The sequence below is a fragment of the Orcinus orca genome, chromosome 21, assembly GCF_937001465.1.
Source record: "Orcinus orca chromosome 21, mOrcOrc1.1, whole genome shotgun sequence".
Lineage (NCBI taxonomy): Eukaryota > Metazoa > Chordata > Mammalia > Artiodactyla > Delphinidae > Orcinus > Orcinus orca.
Window position 1 is genome coordinate 18,735,211 of NC_064579.1, and position 27,571 is coordinate 18,762,781.

The following is a 27,571-nucleotide window of genomic DNA, read 5'->3' on the forward strand; positions in this document are numbered from 1 at the left end:
ACCTGGGGAGGAGGCTGCTTTCTGCCACCGAAACATTTCTGAGTAGGATATCAGCACCTCGAATATTGCTTGCAAATGTATGGCTTAGGTGAATTTTTAGGACAGCCTAGACCAGTTAGCGACTGGGATATAAACTAGGATTGGCGCACAAAAAGCTTACTGCTTTTATCTATTTACTTGTTTGTTTATTTAATAAACGAACCCTTTACAACTCTGGTCACCAATTTTGATGTGTGGGTTATTTTCCCCACACTTCCAAGCAGTGATCAGACACCAGCTGGGTGTCCTACAATTTGACTCAATTCTGACCCTCTCTACCCAAAGATAGCATCAGATCCTACAGGTTTAGGGCTCAGTCCCACAAGACTGCCCCTACTTTCGAAGCCAACTGAGAATCAAGGTTGTTACCTGTGCTTCAGTCTGAATGGCTATAAATTAAAGGTTTCCATGACCCCTTCCTTGGGTTTGATTAATTTGCTTAGAGCAGATCACAGAATTTAGGAAACCAGTTTACCCACTAAATTACTGGTTTATTTCAAAGGATAGCCAAGTTCCAGGATTAGGAATTAACCAGATGAAAAAGATGCATAGGGCAAGGTATGGGGAAAGGACATAGAGCTTCCATGCTCGCTGGATGTGCCACTCTCCTTGCATTTCCATGAGTTCTCCAACCTAGAGACTCTTGAAATCTCCTCCTTCTGCATTTTTGTGGAGGCTTCATTACATAGGTATGGCTGATTAAATCATTGGTCTTTAGTGATTTATTCAACCTCTATTCCCTTTCCCCTCCTGCGGTCAGTGGGAGTGGGACTGAAACTTCTAACACTCCAATCACCTGGTTGGTTCCCCTGGCAACCAGCCCCCATCCTTAGGGGAGGTCCAAAAGTCCCATTATTAACGTAACAAGAGACACCTTTGTAGCTCTCATTACTTAAGAAATTCCAAGGGTTTTAGGAGCTCTGTGCCAGAAATGGGGATGAAGACCAAATATATATTTCTTACTATAAATCATGATATACACCCCTAACAATACTAAGTTATATATAATAACCCTTAATAACATCCTACAGAATATGTTGAACACTTGCTATATGCCAGGCACTGGTGCTGATTACAAAAAGTTGACTTTGTCACTATTCCCTTAAAACTTACGATTTACTCTGATCTTGATCCCTGCTGTTGAAGTCTAGCTGACATTTTGATAAATATTTATCTCTATTGATTCACCGTGTAGATAGTTATGTAGAGAGGCCTGAATATAATGATTGTGAAGACGCTGCTTGCAGTTGGTTTTAAATGTGAGGGATGCTTTTCTCTATGAACCTGTCCACTTCAGGTCAATTTGAATAGGACATTTATCTTCCAATTTATTATTAGGAAGAATCTGACATTGGTGAGTGGAGAGAAAGAAACAAATGTTGGGGGATGGAATGCCATTTTTACCTACCCCGCCACCACCTTTGGAGCCAAATTCCTGTTCTCTGCTTAGCATTTTATCTTGTACTGTCCTTCTGACATTCACTGATCTTCCAGGTCTGTGAAGAGTCCAAACTCTCTTCTGTTTCCTGGCTGTTTTGTCCATGCTGTTTCCTTAGCTTCAACTTGCCCCCTCCTGGAATTTCAATGAACTCCTTACTCCTTAGCACTGTGTTTTTGAGGGGCCTTTCCTGGTCCTCCTACGATTCTCTGTCAATCCTCTCTTTGTTTTCTACATAGCGATTTTGTGGGGTTTTTTTTGCTAACTTTTATTTATTATTGGTCTATTCAGTGCTTACTTTTTCTTTTTGCTTTGTTTTTCCCATTGGAAAATAAGTAGTGAGAGGTCAGGGCTGGGTCTGGCATATTCACTATTTTATCTCCAACAGCCTGGTAGACAGTAAATATGAATTAAAAATTAAATATTACATATTATAATATATTTAGTTCTTCCTTCACGTAGTTTTTGTCACAGAATCAGCATGAGTTTGTGTGTGTGTGTGTGTGTGTGTGTGTGTGTGTGTATTTACATGGAGAGAGAGATCTTTTAAGGAATTGAGGAATTGGCTCATGGAATTATGGAGGCTGGCAAGTTGCAAATCTGTAGGGTAGCCTAGGAGGCTAGAGACCCAGGAAAGAGCTGATATTGCAGTTCAAGTCCAAAGGCTGTTTGCTGGCCAAATTCCTTCTTGCTTGGGGGAGATCAGTCTTTGTTCTATTCAGGCCTTCAGCTGATTGGATAAGGCTCATCCGTATTATGGAGGGCAATTTGCTTTGCTCCATCTATTGATTTAAATGTTAATCTAGTTCAAAAACACCCTCAGAGAAACATTCAGAATAATGTTGGATCACAAATCTGGGCACCATGGATCAGCTAAGTTGACATAGAAAATTAAACATCTGAAATCTGAAATTTTAATGTTGACAGAATTGTCCTAGAGTCAGGACACATACTTGGTGGGGTGAGATTAGATGCTTGTCCTGTTTCTGCAGGATCTGTGACTTGGAGCAATTCCCAAATCTCTGAGATTCAGATTCTTTACATACAAAATGGGCAGATTGGTCTAAATCAGAAGTTGGCAAACTCTGACCTGTGAGCCAAATCCAGCCACTACCTATTTGTGTGGTGGCACAACCTTAGAATGGTTTTTACAGATGAACATTTGAGATTGATTTGCTTATAGGTGTTGAAATAATTTTCTAGGACCAAGATGGAGCCACTCCTGCCCAGGGTACCATGTCAGCAAATGGAAACTCAGATAATTTTCATGTCCCTGTATATGTTCCACTTGACTAGAAAAGCAGTATATCCAGTGAGCTAATCCCCAAATGCCAAGCCAACTCTAGGCTTTATACCTATTTCCTTGTTTTTCTTACCCCAAACAGTGTTGACTACGTGGCCCCAGCCAATCAGCTATTTTCTTTTTCTCTTCCTTGTTCTTTATTCTTTATCCTATAAAAGCTTCCTGCCTTCTACACCATTTTGCAGTTCTCCGAATGGAGAATGTCCACTTAATGAAGTGTTAAATAAAGTTTATATGTATCACCTAAATTGTCTTCTATAATCATTTTTAACATAGAGGACTAACTTTGAACCTCAGTTAAGCTAAATGTTATCTCCCACCCAAAGAATTCCATTTATCTCATTTGTAGTCCTGTATTATAAAAAATTATGCTAAATAATTATGCTATATTTTGAATTTTGTTAATAAAAGCTTTGTGGAAATTTCTTTTATCTCTTCCTATATTAGTATCTATGTAATATCTTTGATTTTTTCCTCTTGACTCAGAAAGCTTAAAATATTTACAGTGTGGTCTTTGATAGAAAAGTTTGGTCATCCCTGATCCAAATGCCTTAAGTGTCCTTGAGTCATGACATTCTGTGTTAAGTTCCCTTGGGAACGTAACACATTGTAGAGACTGTCCGTCGCTACACGGACACTGCTAAGCAGTGTCATAGATTACATGAGTTTCGAGGGATTCTAGTAGGTAAAGTGACAGGGGAGTGAGGACAGGCTGGGTGTGATGCTGCAGACAAATGTTCACCATATGTCTGCCCCGATCCCATATCTTTGTGCCCTTTGAAAAATGAAGGCAAGTGGAGGAAGTGACAGCGATGTCCTCAGCCACTGCTCAGGACCCTCTTCATTTTGTTTCCAACCTGCCCTGGTTGTGCTCCTGTTTCTATTGGTGCTCAGTCTTGAAGTCACCTGCCATTTGCCAGCAACATCCCTGCGTTTGCACTTGGTGCTGGTCTTCCGTTTATTTCTTTGACTTTGATGCCACCTAACCTAACCTGACATGGCTTGGTTGCAGCCACTCTGTTTCTGTCTGCTCCAGACCACCACGAATAATACTCCTTGCCCCGGTTGCAGCTCTTGTCTGGGCCTGCTCAGCATCCTCCAGTATTCATCCTGCGATGGCTTCTTTTTGGGTATATGGGCATATGTAGCTACCAAATACTTTACAAAGAGGAAGCCAAAAGGAAGGCTGAGTGAGCGTCTCATTTGAATATATGTTTTTGTTAGGGCAAGCTGTTTGGTACTTACAGTGGAGAGAAGGGAAGTGCCAGGCACTGTGTCAAGTGCTTTATATAGAACAGTTAAGTTTCTTTCACTCTTCTGAAATTAATGGTTGATTTTCATTTCTACAAAGCCATTTCACAGTTTAATACTAAACACCCATCGAGATGGTATTTGGAGTCAGTGAAAAGAGAATTTTTGCAAATGTCTTAGGAGATAAATTAGCTACAGAGTAAGATATCCATTTGCATTGTACTTCACTTTTCCATTGTAGGCTTTCACTAACTTGATCCCATTACAGTGTTGAATTAGGAAATAAGCCAGAGGCACAAGTAGCTATGAAAAAATTTTGTTTTGCTGAGTGTTTCTGAATGTAGAGGCTTAACAAGAGTTTACAAAATTATGTGAAATTTCCCCCTTTTCTTCCCCACATTTCACTTACCTTGCTTTCTTTTTCGTTTTTATTTCATTTGGTTTTATTTTCAACCCTGTACAGATCAGACCGCCCAGCTCTGTTGTCAACTGGAATTTCCAGAAACCAATGATTCCAGATAGAGGTTTGTCTCTCTTGCCCTGAGGATGCTGCTGTGTCCTAGAGAACCCCACTTTTCATAATGAGGCTCCCTTCATGCCCACAACTCCCCCCAGCCTCCTCCCAGCCCTGGAACATGTTAGGAATAAAGGGAATAAAGCAGACAGGCAGAGAAAGTGCAGACCTGGGCCTACACAAATTGGAAAACCTCCAAGGAAGGTGGGTGGCATTAGGAGATGATGGAAAAGGAGGAATCTGAAAGAGTCTCCTGGGGTTCGACAAAGCTCTACAAAAATTGGAACATGGACTAAGCTATGCACATTTGAGCTAATTATGTAAACAGAAATGTTTTGCTGGAGGAAAGACTTGAGGACTAGTTTGGTTTTTTGTTACTCAAGTAGATTTCAACCATGGGTTCCTTTCAATTGTAATTCGTTTGTTCTTTGAGTGCTGATACTCACTTAGATTTTAAATTCTTGTGTGTATTTAGAAAAAAAGGGGATAAATAAATCCCTATACTAAACATGTTACCTGTAATTAACTTAAATCTAGATTAGAGTAATTCAAGATTCTGAAAGGGATTGCAGTGTTTACTTCACGAATGTTTTAACTCTTTCTATGTGAATTGATTCTAAATTGCTTTTAAGTGACAGTGACTTCTTGAACTGTCTCTTGTTTTCTGGAAGACACTTGGTTTCTTGCCTTCAATTCCGATTGATTTGCCCCAAATTTAACTCCTGGTCCTCCCATTAAATGAGCTGTCACTCAACTACCTTACTTCTTTTGGTGACACTATTATTCTCTCAGTTACCTAGATTCAAAAACATAAGCTACTTTCGATTCCTTTCTTCTCTACATCTGCCATGTCTTTGTGTTTACAAATCTTGTTAATTTATTCTTTGTGCCCTGCCTGTGGTTTCCATTTCCACAGCGCTGCTCCATTTCCACAGCGCGTTTTTTTTTTTTTTTTTTTTTTGCGGTACGCGGAGCACAGGCTCCGGACGCGCAGGCTCAGCGGCCATGGCTCACGGGCCTAGCCGCTCCGCGGCATGTGGGGTCCTCCGGGACCGGGGCACGAACCCACGTCCTCTGCATCGCCAGGCGGACTCTCAACCACTGCACCACCAAGGAAGCCCGATACCGCATTTTTGATCGACTGCTGCTCCACCATAACTGCACATGTTTTGATGTTGCTTGACTCTTCTCTCACATATTTTAGAAATTTATCCACACAGCTTTCTGATACAATAAGCAATATTTTCCTCATTTGACAGATGAATAAAATGAGAAACAAAGGATTTAATGGACTTGCCCAAATTCATACAGATGGTTAAGTATTAGAACCAGGTCTAGTACCCAGTGCTAAAAGATAAACTGAAGCATATGAACAATTTAAGAGTTTATTTGAGCAAAAATCTTTTCAAATCAGGCAGCATCCCATCTAGCAGACAGAAAGAAATTCTGAGGAGCTGTACAAAATGAAAGACTTTTATAGGCAGAAGGGAGTGGGAAAAAGAAAGTTTGACTAGGCAAAACGTGGGTTGGTTATTGTAAAGTTACTTTCCTTTAGGGAATGGCTGGGGGTCTGTCAGGCAGATGACCTGACTAGTGCTGATCAGGTGACTCCTGAGTGTCTGGTTTAAGATTATTTCTGGGAGAGCTGAAACTATAATTAAGTCTCAGTTTGGTGATATGGGACTTAGCATAGACGACACTATTTTCAGCCTGTGTCCTTTTTTAATTTTGCGGTACGCGGGCCTCTCACTGTTGTGGCCTCTCCCATTGCGGAGCACAGGCTCCGGACGCGCAGGCTTAGCGGCCATGGCTCACAGGCCCAGCCGCTCCGCGGCATGTGGGATCTTCCCGGACCGGGGCACGAACCCGTGTCCCCTGCATCGGCAGGCGGACCCTCAACAACTGCGCCACCAGGGAAGCCCAGCCTGTGTCTTTTAATACCAGTTCTTGTGAAAGTGGCCTACTGGTTGCCCTGTTGTAGTAGTTTCTTCTCTTCAATCAGCCATGCATACCCTTCACACTCTGCACTGTTCATCGCCAGGAGCTACATACAAAGATTCTTATAACCTAAAGGGAAAAGTCAAAGTTCCTTAGTTGGCATTAAATATCCTCTTCAATCTTCCTAATCTACTTATTTGATCTTCTCTTACTCTTTTCAGTTACTCGAAAACTGCTCCAGCCAGACCAGTCTAATAATCCTTTTTTCTTAAGCACCCTCTGCATACTTCTCCTGTAAGCTCTTGATCATTTGTTTCCCTCTGCCTGAAATGCCTCTCTTCCTCATGTTCAATACCATATTTTTCAGGCAGCCTTCCCTGTCTGCTCATTTGGATCATATGCTGCTTTGTAACATGTATGGCAGAGACTACGTAGCTCTCTCTAATTTGTTTCTTCTTGGAATCCTACAAAGACTACATTTCTTAGCCTCTGATGGTTGTGTTAGGAGACTGTGTTCTGGCCAATGCTGTGTAGGTAGAATTGACATATGCCACTTCCAGCATTGACCATAAAATACCACTCTCTTTTCCTTATGTGGTTACCTAGGGAGACGTGTGTTCCAGTAGTGTGTAACATGAAAGCAGATCAGATCTCTGAGTCACGCCTTGGAAGAGAGCCATGAATTTGCATGAATAAGATATGAAATTTTATTGTGTTAAGTCACTGAGATTTTGGGGTTGTTTGTTATAGCAGCTAGTGAGCATTGCCCTGGCTAGTTCATCATGCCTGTTTTGATTGACACACACACACACACACACACACACACACACACACATATATATATATATCTTAATATTCCCATCCAGATTTTAGAGTTGAGGGTAGGGCCACTTACTTCTTCCCTTTTCTCCACTCTTCCTTCCTTTCCTCCTTATCTTTCCTTCCCTCCCTACTTTTCCTCATTCCCCATTTAATCTTAGTTGAGATTCCATCAGGGGATAGATTCTGGTGATTACAGAGATTTAATAAAATCTTATCCAGGTTTTCAGGAAAGTAACTGTTTAGTAAGTAACTATATAGTCTACCAGTTGTGTACAATTTAAGCTTTTTATTTCTCCATAACATTTAACTCAATTGTTTAGGCATAACAGATGCTCAGGGACCAGTCATTGAATGCGTGTTGGGACTTCATGGGTTCTCAAGACTTCACTGGTCTTGAATGATGTAGAAATGATGAGTCAGGGCCAAAATTACTTTATGCTCAAACAGCCCCAAGTGGTCGTTGGTTGGGTAATATGGTTAAACTGCTACAGCCCTACATGCTGCAACATGGGGAAATGACAGAGCATCCTGATTTAGAAAGTGAATTTGGATGAGTATTGTATATTACTTGCATAGCAAAGGACCATTCTGGGGCTCCTGACTTTGTGCTCTGTGAACTCCTGATTCTCTGGCTCTCAGATGATATATATCATCCTGTTTTCATCAATTGCCGGTTGTAGTCTTCCAAAGCACCACGTGATTCTGCGTTTGCCTATTATTTTAGTTTGCATACTTTTGCCCTGGCCTGATTTTTTTTTATCATTATGATGTCAGCCTCCATTTTTATGCTGATGATACACTTATATCTGTCTTTGATTTCTGACATCTTTTCTCTTTCTCTGTCTGGCAGGCATTAAATCATTAATGTTTCAAAATCACATACAGCTGAAACTTTGTAAAACAGAATTTCTAGTGATGAGCTCCTTAAAATCAGAGATAATACAGTTCTCTCTCTTTATTTGGCCTTTGCTGACCTCCAATTCACTTCAAACAGGTATCCAGGGGGTTATCTTTGATTGATAATTGTTTTTCCTGATGTCATATGAATGGAAACCTGTTTTTTATCATGGAAACCTTGCTAAAATGTAGGTGTTTCTCTCCATTACTGATGCAGGAAGCTTTTCAGTCATGACTTATGTCTTTCAGATTAAATTGCTGGGAAACATGGCCCTTCCTGAAGGCTGGCTATCTCCACAGCAAAAATAGTCCTGACTTTTCTACTTCATTTTTTAACACTCACAATACATCATTGCACTGCTGGCTTGCTAATTAGCAGCTGCTTCCCTGGTCTTGCTTTTTCACTATGGGGATTTTTGCACAACTTTCTTTCAAGTCAAGCTTCCATCTTACCTTACCAAGCATCCTAACTGCTAAAAACAGTTTATCTTTCACTGGGGAGTCACTGCTTAAAATCCCAGAAGAATATCAGAGTGGCTCTTTTATTGCACAATTTAGGAGATTGCATCCAAAAAAAAAAAAAAAGGAAATAGAAAAGAAGTTAACCATTATGAAACTCATATATACTAGGTAAGAACCATAATGTTGTCCTTCAATTATCTTATTTAATTCTTATTACAACTGCATGAGCTAAAATCAGATGAGAAAAGTTAAGAAGTTAAGAGACTAAATAACTTGCTTTAGTCCACATAGTGGACTATATCCAAAGCAGCAGATCTGGATATAGACACAGGAATGTCTGACTCTGAAACTCTGGCTTTGGTCACTATAAGAGAATTCCAGTGGGAATACTAACACCAATTCTAATACTAACACAAATATTCACTGAAATATTGGAAGGAACATCGAAAACATTGTAAACAAGTAAAATGTAAATAAGTAAGCAAGTAAAATGCAGACATAACTTATGATGTGTTATCACAGATTTGGAATGCTATAATATCTTATCTACCCTGAGTATAAGATTTGTATAAATATAAGCATATTTTTACAGTATTTATTGTTGTACAGAGCATAATGCAGCATTTCGTGGGCTTGGCTATAATCAATCTTTGAGGCTATGCCAATCCTGTGATTGGTGGTGGGTCGTCAAGAGTCTGAATGCTTTGCTGTAAAGGGAAAGAGAGAGAGAGAAAGAAAGAGAGACACTGCTTGTTTTGCCTTCCTGCCCTACGAGTCCTTTGGGGCCAGGGAGAATAGGAGAGTGGAAATGTTTTAAGAGAACAACACATGAAAACACACAACCCCCACTGATGGTGGGTTTAAAAGTATCACAGTCCTGCCTGGGACGTAGCACTTTGTTATGAGGGTGGCTCCTCTTTTATGGATATTTGCATCCTTTTTCTATTCAAGATCATAAATATAGCTTATTAATAACTTTCCTTTAATATTACTTATCATTTTAACATATTTCTTGTGTCAAAATACATATCACTTCCCTTCCTAATATCTACCCTCCCCAGCCCCCCCCACCAATTGCCAGTTGGGAGCCCTTGGTAATTTAAAGTCATTGTGTTTATGCCTTTCTTCTATATTATAGATATATAACATAAAATATGATATATATATAAGGTAATTACACTCACACACATAGAGTATTAAATAAAAGAAGCACCTTTACTCCTATAAATGAAAACACTTTACTAGAATACAAAAGTTTCTCAGTTATAGAGTTTGAGTGCCTGTAACATGTATGGGTAACCTATTTTTCTAATTGCATCTTAACTCTAAGTACTGATGCTTTTTTTTCAACTACTGGCATTTAAAAACTATATTATACACTTTTCTGCCTTGGCAAACAGAGAATAATCCAAACTTTTCTTGATGCTTCAGGTCCACCATTATCACTTATTTTCCTGTACTTTAGATATAGATTTTTGGCGGCATCTGCTGTAACATGTTCTCTTAAATAACTTCTGGCTTAATTTCTTTTCATTTATCTCTTTTCCATAAAAGTAGAATTTAGAATGAGCAGATGCATGGGCATTTTAATAGGACTTTTAAAGACAACCAACATAACTATGGACTCAAAGGGTGAAGTAGTCTTCTAAATTGTCTCCTTGTACTTAATTCTATTATGTTGTTATCTTTATTAGTATCCATTGTATTTGGACAGCCTTTACAACCTCCTCTAATTTCAGTGTTATTATTTTCACAGTATTGTGTTACTCACCTTATTTCCCTCTTTTACTTTTCCCTTGGCTAATTTTTCTTCTCTTTGTATTATTTAAGTACATTTTTGTTCTACCTCTTTTATCCTAGTCTCTTTCTTTCTCTGTGTTTATATTCATAAATCTAGTTGATAGAAAATTCTTCCTAAAATTGGTCCTCAGGACTTCTCTCTTGAGCCCATGTTGTCTTTTTTATTTTTGTACTTTTGAGTATGCTCATTTTGGATACAGAATTTCCTCTGGAGTCTTAATATCATTGTCTTATGCAGTGTAATCTTGTTCTTCATTTTTGGATGAACTGCTAACCTACTGTAATTTCTTTCAGAGCACAGTTTGCCTACAGGATCCACAGCCAACTTCAAGCATGGGAGTCTAAGGGTCTTTCTGGTCTTCCCATTATCTCATTATCTTTACAGAACAGAGAGGAATTTTTCTTGGTCCAAGAGTCTGAGACGAGTATTCTGTTTTATTACCTCCAATCCTTTTACTCTTTCTCCAGTTTCAGTTTGGCTAGAACCCTCTTTCCTAATTGATATGAATTGATATCGGCTGTGTTTGTGGCTATCTGAGCATGCGGTCTTAGAAATTTCTGTTATAGGAGTTTATGAAACAGCCATTTTTCAGAGGCAAAGACAAAGGTGTATCCAAAATACAGACCATTTGCTAATAGGGGAGATTTGCAGCTTAATTCTTAGAATGCTTTGGTCCATTGGGGAGTAGTTAATTTAACCACTGCTGGAGGCACATCATCTCACACTACAGCTTATATATTACATCTTGTAGAATCAGGACTAGACTCTGAAGCTTTCAACAACTCCGTTGTGTCACTTGTTTTGATGCTCAAAAACATTTTTGAGGCTGTGATATCTTTTGTGTTGTATAATCTACTCACACTCCCCCTGTGATTTCCCTTGAGTAAACCTTTCTGTGACTTTGTTCCCAGAAATGCTGAGCCACAAAGTATACCTTTTTGTAGAGTAATTGATCACAGTAGTCACTGCCAGCCCTTCTGAGAGCCTGGAGAGAAATCTGTCTCTTACCCTGATTTTTCATACTGATATTTGCAAAAGAAGCAAGTAGAGTTTCCCATCCCATTTTTGAACTGCAAAAAGAAGAGCCAGATGACAGAATGGACCATCAAACCCTGGTATCATTCCCTTTCATTCTTGTTCTTTACTAAATGTTTCTGTGCCCAGAGATTGAAGGGCTTTGAGACAGATTAATGCAGGAAGAAGCTCATCATGCTCCCTGGAGACTCTCATTGTTTCCTGGTGTTCTCTTTGGCTGTGGGAAGCATCTTCTTTTAGACTCACCCATGATGATGGAGTCTCACATTTGAAAGGTAGCAGTGCTGTGTCTGTCTCTACCATCTGGCTTTCTCTGGAGTAACACGTATTGTTAGTGTTGAGATGACCTATTTCAACCTTCATTTTTATTTTCTGTGTCCTTTTATTGTCAAGTAATTAAAAGTGTTTGTGTATGTGTTGGGGGCTGGGGGGTGTGGTAGGGTGTGGGGGAGGATGGGAGCAGAAGGGAGTTAAGACACCAAAGACACATAGCTGGCTTTGAATTTAGGACTCAGAATGTTTTGGGTAAAAAGTTCTTTTTTTGCCAAAGCAAATATTTGATTGTTTCCAGTTCTTGTAAAATACCCTATTTTATTCTTGTTTAAGCATCTAGTAAATTTTTGGCAGCTCTGTTCAGCAAAAGAACATGAATACAATCAGCATGGCTTACAGTTATAGCTGTTGCTTGGAAGATCAGATAAGGTATGAAAGAAGTTAACTGTAGCGTGCTTCTAATTTATCAGTAATATTTAATCAAATTAAATATTTGATTAACAATTTAACCATGTTGAAGATATTTTGATGTCACAAGAGTGACTGTGGCCTATAGTATAGGTGATGTCTTGTATGTGCCAATCAGCTCCTTATGTTATTGGTCAGTCAGAGAATGGGTTTTCATTGGTTATGTAGCTTTATGGAACTGAAACCATTCCTCTGAGGTATGAAGGCATGATAAAGAGAACATTCTTATGAAGTACTGGGCCTAATCTTTTGGTTTGTCCGTTAATGGTATTTTCAAAACTTTAGATTTGTCAGGCCAGTCAGTGAAGCTGATTATTTCCTTTAATTTCCTTTGTCTGTAGTTTGACTAAGTTGCCATGGGTAAGCAGTGGTTCTTTGGTTCTTTTTTGATTTATATACTAAGGCGTATCCTTTTAAGGTCTAAGTTTTCATCTTTTTACCAATAGAAACACAGATATCCTCACTTTTAAAATTAAAAATGAAAGTGTAATTCCTTATTAAATGATACAAACATGATAACCTCAATCAGTAATTAAAATCCTTCAAATTTGGAAATTTTAGAACTGAAAAAGAACTTGTAGATCTTGCCCAAGTTCTCATTTTAAAGGTGAAAATAATATAACGCATATAGCACTAGATATTCTGCTGTCAGTGTTTTATGTATATTAACTCATTTATTTCTTTTAACTTGATAAAGTAGTTATTATTATCCCCATTTTACAGTTAGAAACTTAGACCTGGAGAGAGTTATATATCTTCCATGGTCAAAGAACTAGAGGGCAGCAGAACCTGAATGCAAACTCAGACAGTCTGGCCCTGGAGGTTCACGTTCTTAACTAGCACTGTTCTCTGCTGCCTTGGAGGAAATCAGAACACAGGGAAATGAAAGGACTTGCCAAGGTCACACAACTAGTCAGTGATAGCAATTGCATCATATATTAAAAATATATAAAGAGCAAATGTAAACAAATAAACACACAGGTTCATACTGGTTCTTTTTCTCTTAGGTAAAATTCTTAACATATTTGATCTTACTCTAACACTAATCTTGTGCACACACTTCATTGGAAAATATCCTTATATATAAACCAGATTCTTCAAACTTACATTACAAATCTTTCATATTTCTGCTGTTAGTAAAAACTCACCAGGTTGCTCTGCCAGTCTTTCTGGCTTTTGCTAGCAATACTCTTACTTCTGTTTTGTAAAGGGCGGGATGGGAAGAATGAAGAGGTCAAATTAATGTGGGCTTTTTGAAGTCAGAAGGGGGCTTCCTTTTACTGGATTTCCTAAATCAGAGAGAAAGTGGTCCCATTCTTAACAGGAGCTGCCCTTGACATGACCTATAAGCAAATTACATAAAATGACCTCTTTAATAACCAGTTATTTTGCAACTTCTGTTACAAACTATTTTTTTCAGAGATCTAGTATTCCTTTGGAACTGTTAGTTTAAAGAAGACCTTCACCTTTATTTGAATTATTAAATTAATACATACTTAATTGTAAAAGAGTTGGAAAATATAAAACACAAAGGAAAAACTGTATTACTGTCTTTAACATTTTGGTCTATTTCCTCTACAGTGTTTTATTTGCATATTTTCAAACAGAATGAGAATCACAATATAGATACACTTGCATTTTCTACCTTAACATGGTATTGTGAAAAGTTCCATGTTATAAATATTCCTCAAAACTAACATTTTAAATTGCCACATAGTCATTCACCACTAGGTGGGCCATAATTGATATACTCATTTTCTATTTTTAGACATTTAGGTTGTTTTCAAATTTTGCTATTACAAAAAATGTTGAGACACCATTTACGTAAGTCTTGGTCTGAGTTTATTTAGACTAGATTTCTAAAAGGAAGAATACTGAGTCCAAAGTTATACAGATTTTCAGTCTTGAAATTTATTACCAACGTTTCTCATGAAATGGTTTTACCAAGATACACTGCTACCAGAGAATGTGTATTTTACTACACTGTGATCAATATTCACCACTATCATTAAAAGATATATAAACCACTCAATAGTTTGATAAACTCAAATGTGCTTTAATCTGAATTTCTTTAATGGGTTATGAAATTAATTCTTTTTTATCTGAGAGATTTTAGTTCAGCCCCTTTGTTAATTTTTCTCGGGTCTCAAGTGTTTTTTTTTTTAAACAGCTTATGTATGAACAATATTCACACTTTGACAGTCACATTCTACTTCAATTTGCACTCTTTCAAAATGCCCTCTCGTATTTTCCATTCCTTGATTAGTGATAGAGACGTCACTTGAATCCTACTTCCACATCTGCTTTCTTTTCTAACATCTTGCCCTTTAGGAAGGGTGGCGTGGGGTGGGGGGGTCGGCATGGGAACATCCCCAGGACCATCTGACAGCATCCTGGGAATCCTGGATCAGTAGAATGATGGGCCAAGCAGGTGGGAGGTGGGAAATTGTTTAAATACTGTCATGCAGCTGCCAATAGTTCCAAGTTTGGTTTCCTTGTTCCCTCCTGGTTTTTGTTTTTGTTTTTTGTTTTTTTTGCGGTACGCTGGTCTCTCGCTGCTGTGGCCTCTCCCGTTGCGGAGCACAGGCTCCGGACGCGCGGGCTCAGCGGCCATGGCTCACGGGCCCAGCCGCTCTGCGGCATGTGGGATGTTCCCGGACCGGGGCACGAACCCGTGTCCCCTGCATCGGCAGGCAGAGTCCCAACCACTGCGCCACCAGGGAAGCCCTCCTTGTTCCCTCCTTTTATTCCTTATGCTGCTATTAACCATCTTCTATGAAAAATGTACTTGATGTACAAAAGAAGTATTAGGACATGAAGTATATGACCTAGCAGGAGAGAAAACATTATATACCTGTTATATGTGACTATATACTCTTGTATATATTCTTGTATACAAAGAATATAATATTGTATACAATATCTTGAATGTGTAATACCTTGAATATATACATTTTGAATATGTATTCTTGTATATTTGTATGTATCTATACAATGGTATATATCTATTATACACATATATAACTATATAAATACATATCTATCATATAAATATACTCATCAATCTCAATATATTAATATTTAATTATGATGATATTTTATATTATATAACATGCATTATGTATTATATTAATTATAAACAATGTGTAATGAAATTATATAAAATATTAATAAATTTAACAATGTATTAATACACAATAATAATTGTAAGTATACACATATAAAATATACCTGTAAATACATATATAGTATATATAATATAATATGTATTTAATAATCTCCACATTCCTGCATATGTTGTTGTACATATGCATGTGTGCATACACACACACACACACACAGATGACAGGCCATGACATACATTATGTTCCAAAGGAATGGGGCACAGAAGTGCCACATTATTGAGGAGACAGAACAGTGAGGACAGTGGAGGCTGGACAGGCTTGACCAAGTATGTAGGGCTTAAACCTGACATTGAGGGATGAGATGTCCTCAGTAGTGAAAAGAGTCCAGGAGGACGAGAAGTTCAGCCGAGTTGTATCTGAGTAGTATATATATATTTTTTCTATGCAGAAATCTCCTCCCAAAGGGTCATGTGGAGGAATGAACACAGCATGTACTAGAGAGAATAATAGGCTATTTCGGCATAAAGTGTTAGTTTAGGTGAATAGTGGCACAATTTTGGGGGTAGTGGGTTGTATTTTGAAGTGTTGTAAGTTTTGACCTTTGGCAGTAGGGAACCATTGGAGGTTTGATCCAAGGTTTATGGGCATTTGACCAGAGCCCATTTCATCATGGGATGGTATGTGTCTACGGTAAATGATTGGGCTTCTAATTTGATCACCAGTTCTCTAACTTATGCATAACACTGGTAAAATTTGTGAAGGACTAGCAGTATTCTCTCATCTGACTGTGGCACAGACCAGCCTCTCTAGGCTTCTGTGTGCCCACCGATCTTTGTTAGTATTAGAATAGTTATAAAACTGTAGTTCATATTACAGTATGTATTAGTATAGCTACAGAACATGCTACTATTTATATGCTTTTATACTAAACTCTGTATGTTTGTCTGAGCTTCTTTCAGGTGGGAACTGAATCACACTTACATTTTTATCTTCCACGTTTAGTAAAGTCTATACCTTAAAAAGTGTGTGCTAAATGAAAGAGCAAATGCACCAATTTTGTAATTTCTAAAAGAGAACTGATCATTTATATTACAAGGGATTAAAATCATGGAAATGATTCAAAAGGCTTTAGAACATAGAGACCAAGTCTCCATGACCATGGCAAAACAAAAGTTTAAGATGTTTTTTCAGATAATTTAAGCAAAATATCTGTTTCCATCTGAACCACTGCAATTTCGCACTTTGCCTGGTTGAGAAAACTCATTTTAAAGAGAGACAATGCTCATTAGGGACAATATTAAAAAAAGAAAATTAGGGAAGGTCATGGGACATTTTGTTCTACTTTACAAAACAGTTTGTAATTTGAGGGCAAATCTCTTGGATCTATGGATAGTCTTGAAACTGTCTCTAGCATAACTATTTTAATACTTATGTTTATGTAATAAGTATTTTAATACTTATGTCTATGTATTTTCTGCAATACCCAGAAAATAATATTCATCAGAGTTATTGGCCAATGGATTTTACCCTGTGATAATATAACAATTCCATTTCATTTGATTTGGCGTAATTTATAGAGTTCCTCTAATGTACTATGTGTGTTTATTACAAGGCCAAGTTCCTACCCTGTCCATTTAGTAGTTTGGGTAAAATGCAGCATGAACACTTACTGTGTCATTTCACATCCCCTCCCTTTATTTTCAGGTAACATGTGATTTTAAATTTTGCCAGAAGTGTATCAAGTATTGTTTTCAGATTTTTTAAACTCAAGAGCCTTCATTTAGGTGATTTATTTGCTTACCTGTGCTTTGTTTGATTGTGGTTCCTAAATATTAAGAACTTGAATGGATTTTCAGGAATTTGTTTTGGGATTTATTCCTCAAGCCCCTGATAATTAATTACCCTTGGTGTATTTCCCCCTCTCTTCCTTAAATTTAGATGAAATCTCCCCTTAGTGTTGGTTTATTTTGTATTCAATCACCTGATAGAGAAAACACCCAGTGCTTTTCAAGTTAAGTGTTCTATTTTTTTCATTGGTATGATGCTTTGATTGCACTGCTTAAATTGAGGGTTGAAATTCTGTAAAGAAATTGTAAATTATTCCAGTTCAACAGGAAGGAGGATGGTTTTTCAACTACACATATGAGGCTACAGTTGAGAGACCATGGGAAACATTTGAGGCATTAAGAATTAGACAACTGTAATGTTTTATCACTTATGATATTTCATTTGGTATTTACAAGATATACACAAAGGGACTCTCATCTGTTTTGCCATATGGAAAGTTTATAAATGTTAGAGTACAGAGCAAGAACAAAATGGGAACAAGAAAGAATTTTAAGGTGGTTTAGGTACTCAAGAACAGCGGCCTTTTGTTGAGAGAAACAGCTGTTGCTTTAGCGGAAGGTAAGCACAAATTATTTTCCTCCTTGTTCCTTTGGGGTCTGGTAAAATATCAGAGAATAAACATCCCCACCATCTATTTTATTTTCTGTCATTTTCTAAAGGTGACTTTATTCCATGAAAAAAGAGTTAACTGACGGACTCAGTCATGTCAAATCATTTAAGTGGAGGATTTTTATTTATTTCTTAGTTAAAATAAAGGAAGAAGAAACTCAGGTATTTAAAGCCAATTTCCGAATTACATTTCCTGTCTGTACATTGAAGCTGGCATCATCTAGAAAAATATTTTAAAAGAAAAGAAATTGAAGGTGGGACTAAATTTCTGAACATAAAACAAAAAAACTATCTAAAAACTAAGAAAACTGAGTATCCAATACAAGCCTATCCAAAAAGAACCAAAATATCAGTTTAAATGCGGGAAAAATGTTTCATTTACAATTTAGAGGTGTTGAGATCAAATCAATAAACAGAAACACTAATACATGTTTCATAAAAAGGACAAATGTCAAAACATGATATAATATGTTTCACAGGAAAATACTTGCCTCTATTAAGAGATGTGACTTCCAAAGCTTCTGGGAATTTGTAAAACTTCGAAGTCATATAAAGTGTTGACGATTGCTGAAGTAAAGTGAAAAATTCTACCTAGGATTTAGAAGGATTGGCTTTTTTTTTTTCCTATCAGCAGCAATTCTAGTTTCTTTTAATAGTTTTGTTTTCAAACAATTCCACCAGTTTTCATGTATTTATAATTTCTTTCAGAGACTGACCTGAGACATTTTTCATTTCTGTTCTGTTGAATATTCATTCAACACATATATTTTTTTACTTTCTTTACTTAAAAAAATTTTTTTTACACATCTTTATTGGAGTATAATTACTTTACAATGTTGTGTTAGTTTCTGTTGTATAACAACATGAACGAGCTATACGTATACATATGTCCTCATATCCCCTCCCTCTTGTGTCTCCCTCCCATCCTCCCTATCCCATCCCTCTAGGTGGTCACAAAGCACCAAGCTGATCTCCCTGCCCTGTGCTATGCTGCTTTTTCCCACTAGCTAACTATTTTACATTTGGTAGTGTACATATGTCAACCACTCTCTCACTTCATCCCAGCTTACCCTTCCCCCTCCCTGTGTCCTCAAGTCCATTCTCTATGTCTGTGTCTTTATTCCTGTCCTGCCCCTAGGTTCTTCAGAACCATTATTTTTTTAGATTCCATATATATGTGGAGTTAAGTGTTTTTCCGCTACAGGATCTTCCTGTTATCTTTATGTGAATAACACCCCCCACCCCTCCAACACACACATGCATGTGCACGTTTCTGCAATTGACTTGGAGTCAGATCAAATTTTTATTGTTATTCTTTTGGCTATGGCTCTATTGCTTAGTATATTATTTCAGCATATCTATATCTATGTTAATAGATAATGCAACCGACTGCCTTTGATATTTTGTACAAATTAATACAGTATTATTTTTTCTCAGTACATGCTGGTAGAATGTTCAGAAGGTAATTGGTATATGAGAGACTGTCTTTAAGAACCTATCTACCATCTAAGTCTTGTCAGCGTTTTTCTTTACTCATGTGGGGGGGAAATCCCTCAGAAGGGGCACAGCAAACATAAAAGTTTTTATTACAAAGCTGCCAGCATTTGACCTTAAGAGCAGGTCCAATTGACAAAGGAGCTGCAGGATGTGAAACATTCTCATTACGATGTCATGGCAACATTACTGAAATTATTAACTATCCAAGTGGTATGATGGATGTTATAAGGTGGCAATGTCCTTTGCAGAACATATTGCTTAATTATCCTCTTTTAGTAGCAGCATACACTCACGTTCCTATGATCAAGTACTATTACAAACAAATATGAAACGAATTCATAAGGAGAGAATATTTAAAGATCTTACCCAATAAAAGAGCAGATTAAATGTCAGATCTTCATTAAAGGTTCTTTAATCAAAGTTCTTTCTGTGGTTTTATGACAAATTCTTCCATTTTGACACTTGAACCAAACACCCCTACATCTGAAAGGAACTGTTCTGTCACTTGAGCTAAAGGGTAAGTTAATGATTTTTAAAAGTGGAATTTACAGTCTGGCAGGTAGGACTCATGAGTAGAATCTGGAAAGCCTTTAATTTTAGTGCTGGAATTAACGTCTCCTATCTCTGATCTTTTATACAGCTATGAATCCCTGTGTCTTAGTTTCCCCATATGTTAAAATCAGAATACAATAAAATCGTCTGAATACTTATAATGTTATATATAGTAACATTTGTCAAGTACCGTCAAGATTCTTAACAGTCTGTGGTTGACTTACGTAATTCGGAAAAAATACTGTGCATTTAAACAAGTTACTTAATGTAATTGTCTATTTTAATTAGTGACTCAGCTAGTTAATATTAGTTGAGTAATGTTTAAAATGGAATGGCCAGTGGGATATGATTTTATTCAGACTGCAACAAAACAGAATTCAGTAGAATTGTGTTTTTTAAACAAGAAATATGTTACATAGTAAGGAAAGCCCCAACAACAGGGAGCTTCAAGAATACGCACCCTAGGGAGCCTCCATATAGTCTTGAGGTATCAGATCCAAATATAGCACAGCTTTACCAAAGCGTGAGCTCATTAGTGGAAGAATGCTTTTATGACACTGAAATTGGAAATAATTTATTATCTATTTGCCTTTGTGCAGCTGGTTGTAGGAATGTAGAAATAAACCTGGGAAGTCAAGTAAGTTGGTTGTCTGAAGCCAAATCTACGTGTCAGTCAGTTCCATACCTTGGGAAATTGTATGCTTTCAAAGCTAAAGTTAAGTATTTGACTTAACTGAAAAGTTTTGTGAGAGAGATTACAACATAAAAACCACTGTTTTGGGTTTAAATATGGGAGAAGTAGTCTTATTGAAAACTCTCTTTTTGTCTATTAACTTGTATTGTTAAAAAATGATTAAAGAAGACAATTTAGGTGATTAATACAAACTTTATTTAATACCACATGAAGTGGAGAACTGCAAACTGGAGTGGGAGATAAGAAGCTTTTATAGAATAAAGAATAAAGAACCAGGAAGAGAAAAATAGAAAATATCTGATTGGCTGGGGCCAGAGTCAACCTTGCTTGGGGTGAGAAGACCCAGAGTTGGCTTGGCATTTGGGGATTGGCTGACTGGATATACTTCATTTCTGGTCAAGCAATGTTGCTATTAATTATGGCTTAGGACAAAACAATATTCAGGCAATTATTTTAGGCAAAGTAATCAAATTCTAAATCATCGAGGCTAATGATTTATTCTCAATTGAGTATGTTACTTAAATTTTAGTTTTTCTGAAACCAGGAATCCATATCTGATAAATATTTTTTAAATAATATATTTTGATTAATGAAAACATCCCAGTCCTAGATTCTTGGTACACAGGTTTTGGTGCTTTTGAAGATCAAATGAAATCAAATAGATTGTTAATTTTGAAGAGATTATAAAATATAAAAATTTTATAAAACAATATCATATAAGGACCTAAAATAGAAAATAGTGAGCAGCTAGAACCCATTTGAGTTTGCGTTGTCATTAAATCAAAACATTTTTTTAATGGTATACTGCTCCCATAGATCAAATATGGCAAATATGGCATCTGAGAAAGTCTCATATGCTTTCCTTGTGAACTAATTGTAGAAATATGGGCTGGCATATTATACATTTACAGAGGTTTCATCCCATTTGAACAGCTGTATTCAGGATGTGTTGATGAATCAATATTAGTTTTAGGGGAGTGTCCAGTTCTTTGATCATGTTCCATTCAATGTGTATTTTTTTTAGTATACTTTGATTATTGAAGGTACTCAATTAATATGTGTTCAATCAACAGCGGATGATTTATATAAAGTATAGAAGGTATGCTTATTAGATGATGAGAGTCAAAGAAGTAGATAATAGAATTCAGAATGCTATTTTCAGGTTGGAATAAGAGAGTGAGATGAACCAGGTAAAATTTTATAGGGATAGAAGCAAAGTTGTGACTATAGTTTTAAAAAAAATAATGTAAATATCAGGTAGTAACTTGACAGCAGTTCCTTTGAATAAGACCCAGAAGATGGAGGCAGTTTGTGACTCAGCTGCTAAAATTGTTAACTTACAGGGTCCAAGACTTAATTGTATTTTAATCATTAGAAACTAGACCAGTGCCTAGGACATAAAGGACACTCATCAAAGGATTGCTGAGTGCAGCAGACTGAAGTTTCCGAAGGTGATCACAACAATATCTTCTATCCCACCTGCTCTTCTGTAGTGTGACCCCATCAAGAAATAAAGACCCACCCCCTTCTCCACCCACTTCAGTGTGGACAGGTGTGGTTACTGCTTTGACCAGTAAAATAAACATGGTCAAAATGACATTGTACCAGCTCTGGACATAGCCCTTAAATGCTCTCACAACTCTGCTTCTTGCTTCTTAGAGGTCAGCTGCCATGTTAGAAGTATGACTACCTTGGGACCATCAAGCAATGAAGAGTTCATGCCAAATGATAATTCCCTTAGAGACAGAGAAGGCAGGTGGGGAGAGGGAGAGAGAAGGGGCAAAGATCAGTGAGGTGAGCAAAGAAGCCACATTGAACATACATCCCACTTGAGCCTTCAGATGATTACAGCCCCAGCTGCATTCTGACTTGCAACAACTTGGTAGACCTTAATCAAGAACTGCAGATAAGGCTGGTCAAACTACAGAACTGTAAAATGAGATAACATATGGTTGTTTTAACTTACTAATGTTTGGGGTTGGTTTTTATGTAGAAGTAGATAACTGGAACACTGAATGATTGAAACAATGTATAATTAGATTCTAGATGGGCATTGATGCTGATGGCATCCATCTTCAATCTCTTTTTTCTAGGGAAAGAGAAGAAAAATGGGAAAGACAGTATGCTAATTGTATTAAATTGTAAAGGGCCCTTAGTGAGAAACTGGGTAGATTTGGTTGGCTTTACTCCATAGGGCAGAACTGAGAGCATGAATAAAATATGCTGGGAGGCATCTGCCCTTAAGAAGAAGATGGAGCGTTGTGATGACTAGACTTATTGCTAATGAAACCAGCTGCTTTGCCAGTCTGTGAGTTACTTGTCAGGAGATTTTTATCTACCTAAGACTTAAAGGGTCACCAACCTTTAAGATGCAGAAGAAGGGAGTGCTTTATAGGGTGGAGAGTTGACAGGTGGGGGTGTGGGAAGGGTGAGCCAAGGCATAAAGCCATGATAATGCTAATTAATTCTAGAAAAAGTGTGTTCACATTTAAGTTGCAAAGTACATTGTTGATCTCACCTCAGAATGTTGAAGATTTCCCATTTAGACATAATCTATTACATATATAGTTCATCTGTAAAGAAATGATAACTTACAGAAACCATATTTCCTGTCTGTTAATTTGTTTATGTGAAGCCCAAATATTATATTACTTTGTGAAATAAAAAATTAAGGCAATTATCTTAAAAACTTAGACTTAAGTACACTTTCATTTTTCTATGGAAAATGTAGTATAGCTCAATTGTTTTCAAACTTTGGTGCACATGGAATTAGTAGAGGAGATTTTTAAAAAGATCCCAATCCCAGGTAGTACCCACACTAATTAAATCAGAACCTCTCAAAATATATACAGTTGATCCTTGAATAACGTGGGAGTTAGGGGTGCTGAGCCTCCAAGCAGTCGGAAATCGGAGTATAATCTATAGTCAGTCCTCTGTGTTTATGAAGTTTCTCCATACCCCGGGTTCCACATCCATGGATTCAACCAACTGTGGATCATGTATTGAAAAAAAATGCATATATGTGGACCCATACAGTTCTAACCCATGTTGTTCAAAGGTCAATTGTAGTAAGAAAGAAAGAAATAGTATTGTTAAAAATAATATCCACAAAGCTTGTAAAGAAGGTCTTCAAGGAGACAATTATGACCACATTGGAGGAATGCACTCCTGAAAACAAAGACCCACAACCATTTAAATTTTTTGGAAATTTCTCTCTTCTAAGAGATTCCTTTGTAGCAAGAAATAAGCTGAAGCCCAGGGCTGCAATGAAAAGCATTAGACAAAATGCTTGGGTTTTTATTCATTTTACCTCTGTCTTCTATTTTTCATATCTGCAAATGTAGATTATTGGTGTTACCACTTGGGATACGATGAAAGTCAGTGTTTTAACGTTTTTGAGATTCTTCGAACCACCTTATTATGAGGAACATGTAGGAACACACACGCCCCATTAAGCAAGGTGGTGGACTCAGCCCACTAAATTTTTTTTAAGAGTTGATGTTCATGGTATTTTAAAACATAATGACTTCTAATAATTTTAGCATGAACTATGTTGTTCAATGCTTTATGTTTTTCCCCTAACACTAAATGGCCTTCAAAGACTGCTTTATTTTGCATTTAAGAGCTCGCCTGTGTAAGTTGTTAACCAAACATTTCTGTAAGTGAATATTGTTTTTTTGTTGAAATAATCATTCCCACACATGCATAAACTGTGGCTTTTTTAGCTGATAGCAATTCCTTTAACTCGTGCATTACTTTAAGTACACATTTTCTTAGTTATGTATTAACATGCTAGAAGAGTTATTTATTTGAGACAAGTTTAAAAGCTAAAGATTGAAAAACAGGCAGTGTTTGTTTTAAGTGTAATTTTGCCTTGGCATCAACTCTCTTTTCAATATTTTGAAGATTAAAATAAGATAATTTATGTTGCAAAGAAAAACTAAACCAAATTTACATGACAATGTAATTTAAAAATGACTTATTTCAGTAGTAAGACAAGTTTAATTTAGACTCTGTCTCCTATAATCTAGTCTTATCTGAGAACTCATCTTTCCTGCTTTACTAATGCTGACTAGATGCGCTGCTGATGAAGGAATTGGGAAATGTGTTTTGAAATCTACTAGTAATTTTTTTTTTTTTAGTTTTATGTCAAGAGTCAGCTTCCATTCCCTCCCAACAACTATAGTATACTTCACAGGTCAGAACTACATAGATCCTTTTGTGAAAGGAGGAACTATCCCAAGATTGGCATTTGACTTTGATGTGTAAATGCTTTTTAATTCCAATGAATGCCATCGTTAACTTAAACAGTATTTGTTGGAGCCATGGATAGACTCAAATAGCTCTAATATCAATAGTACATAGGAAGTAATAATAGGTATTAGCCAAAATAGCTTCAGAAGAATGAATCATTTGCCTAGAGGTAAAAGATTAAGAAATCTGCAGTGCTTCTTTAATGGACTCAGTGTACTATCAATGTTTTCCCAAAATTTGATTTGAAAACTAGATCTTTAGTAGGTTGTCATGTTAATACACAAAGAATACTTGGTTGTTGTATCAGCATCCACTTTATTGGTATAACCTGACTCATGATTTCTTCAGTGTTTTTAACAGACATAGAACTAACATTAAACATAATTCCTAAAAATATTATTAAAATCGAATGGTTAACATTTTGTAAACTTTAAAATTTTTAGAAGAGGGTAGATTTCACTGAAATGGACTCAGAACTCTTCATGTAGTGCCAAATACTTAACACATACTCCTATTCTTTGATTTTCTTTAGATGTCTTGTTGCATTTAACTTCTAGCATATGGTGTCCCTATCACCTAGAATAGTGCTTGTCTATCTACCATGTAGATAGATAAGAGTTGTTTGTGGAATGAATGAGAAAAATAATTCACTGGCTATGCAATCCTATTAACAGATCTAACATGCATTTGAATTGAAGCAAGTTCAGAAACTACACGGCCAAACTTTAGAATGACAAATAGAAAACTAGTGAATTTTTTTTATACAAGCTCCCAGTCATCACAAACACTCTGCTTTATAAAGGTGAAAAAGAAAAAAAAAAAAACACAATGGTAAGAAGATGGCAAACTAACTTTCAGGAGTAAGAAAGTCTCCTGTGATATAGTTCAAACACCATATTTTGTTGACACTTTTCTGAGTGATATTAGAAGCACAGATATAGAGCATTTCTGGCCAAACAACCATGACATACACTGTAGATTTGGAATGAATGCTCTTAAGATAACATGTTTCTCTCTCTCAAGGGGCAGCTGATCATGTGTATCACCTCTTTTACTTTATCATCAAGAATGACTGGGAGTGTTGGGGCCAACAATTTTGAAGGGCATTGATCTGTTTCAGAAATGAATTAACTCAGAGTTTTAAGGACTGAGAAATGACTTTAGGCTTTCCCTTTCAAAATGATGAAATCTCATTTTCTGAGTTCAGAGATGAGAAAAGAGAAGTGGACATTGAGAGAAGCAAGGTTAAAACTCACTTTGAATTAAGTCTGAAGGAGAATTTTTGTTTCCTCCTATATTGTATTTACCAGCTGATAATCCTACAGTGGAAGTTCATGTTTTCCACCTAGTGAGAGTTAGGACAGGAATATGGATTGTTAATTTGAAAATTACCCCTGTCATAATATTTTTTTCATTTTGCTCCCTTCCCCCTCAATATAACCAAAAAATATATAGCTTTCATAAAATACTATAGTGAACATAACCCTGGAATTCTAGTCTTATAACTACTTTCAGATGGAGTTATAAAAATGATATTTCAAAATGTTAAAAATAATCAGTGTGAGTAAAAATTAGACATTGAATATTTGACTGCAGTGTTATTACTTCCTCTTGGTAGTGTGTTTCCAATTTTAGGGGCTGTGGGGGAAAGACGAACTGCACGTGAACGTGATCTCCCAATATTGGCTCCAATCCTTCAGAAGAGCTAATGGTTTTATTTTCAGGCTTAATGCCCTTGAGATTCCTTAATAATTTCACATTCCATCAGAAATGCCCTTACCTTCAAAACCATGTATAATGGATTCATTTCTTTTGATTTGTAGAGTGGCAGAGGATATAAAATTAATACTTATCACAAATATTGCAAAACACCTTCATTAAGCCAATTACTAAGAATGGCTTTAATGGATAGTGTTTGGGCACCCATGGTCTCCATCTGTTTCTCCTACTCTCACTGTTGGAACTAGAGTGTGGCTCACTGAACAAAAGGATTAGTATGTTCAAACTTTCTAGCTGACCTCTTCAAGGAGAATGGGCTGTGAGACGAGAGAAGACGATGAATGATCAAAGTAGATTATAAAGGGAATGTTTAAACCTTAAAAATATGGCACAATTATTACAAACACTGAAAGCTACTAAAAGTGATATATAATAAAAATGTTCTGGAGACATAGAAAAGCACATTTTAGAGGCAAATGAAGAGAACCAAAATGACAAAATAGAGAGCAAAATAACAAAACTTAAAATTTAGGTGTGTCTGTATGTCAATAAATCTCTTCTCCAGTTTGAAAACCAACTAAGTGTCTATGTGTATTACATTATATTATGTTAAAAAGTTTTTAGAGTTCAGGGACTCTTTTTTCAAGTCATATACACTTCCTTGCCTAATATTTTATCATTTACTTACTTTGTAAATCTATTGTATTGATTATACTGTGTTAAGCACTTGAATCTCACACACATTATCATAATTCTGATTGAACTCTCCTATAAAATATTGCTGAAATACAAATGTTGCCTTTGTACCTTTTGAATTTTATTCAGGAATAAAATTTCAACAAGCCTGCTGAATAGATCAGTTTTTTAGAAGACTGAGGCTTTCCTTGAAACAGAAAGTTGCAGAGTTTTCCTTTTAAAAGTTTCTTGCATGTATACATCACTGGGTGTTTCCTTTCCTTCATTATCAGAGATAGCTGTGACTCTAGCCTAATGTCAGAGGCATCTGTTTGAACTAGGCACTCTTTATCAAAG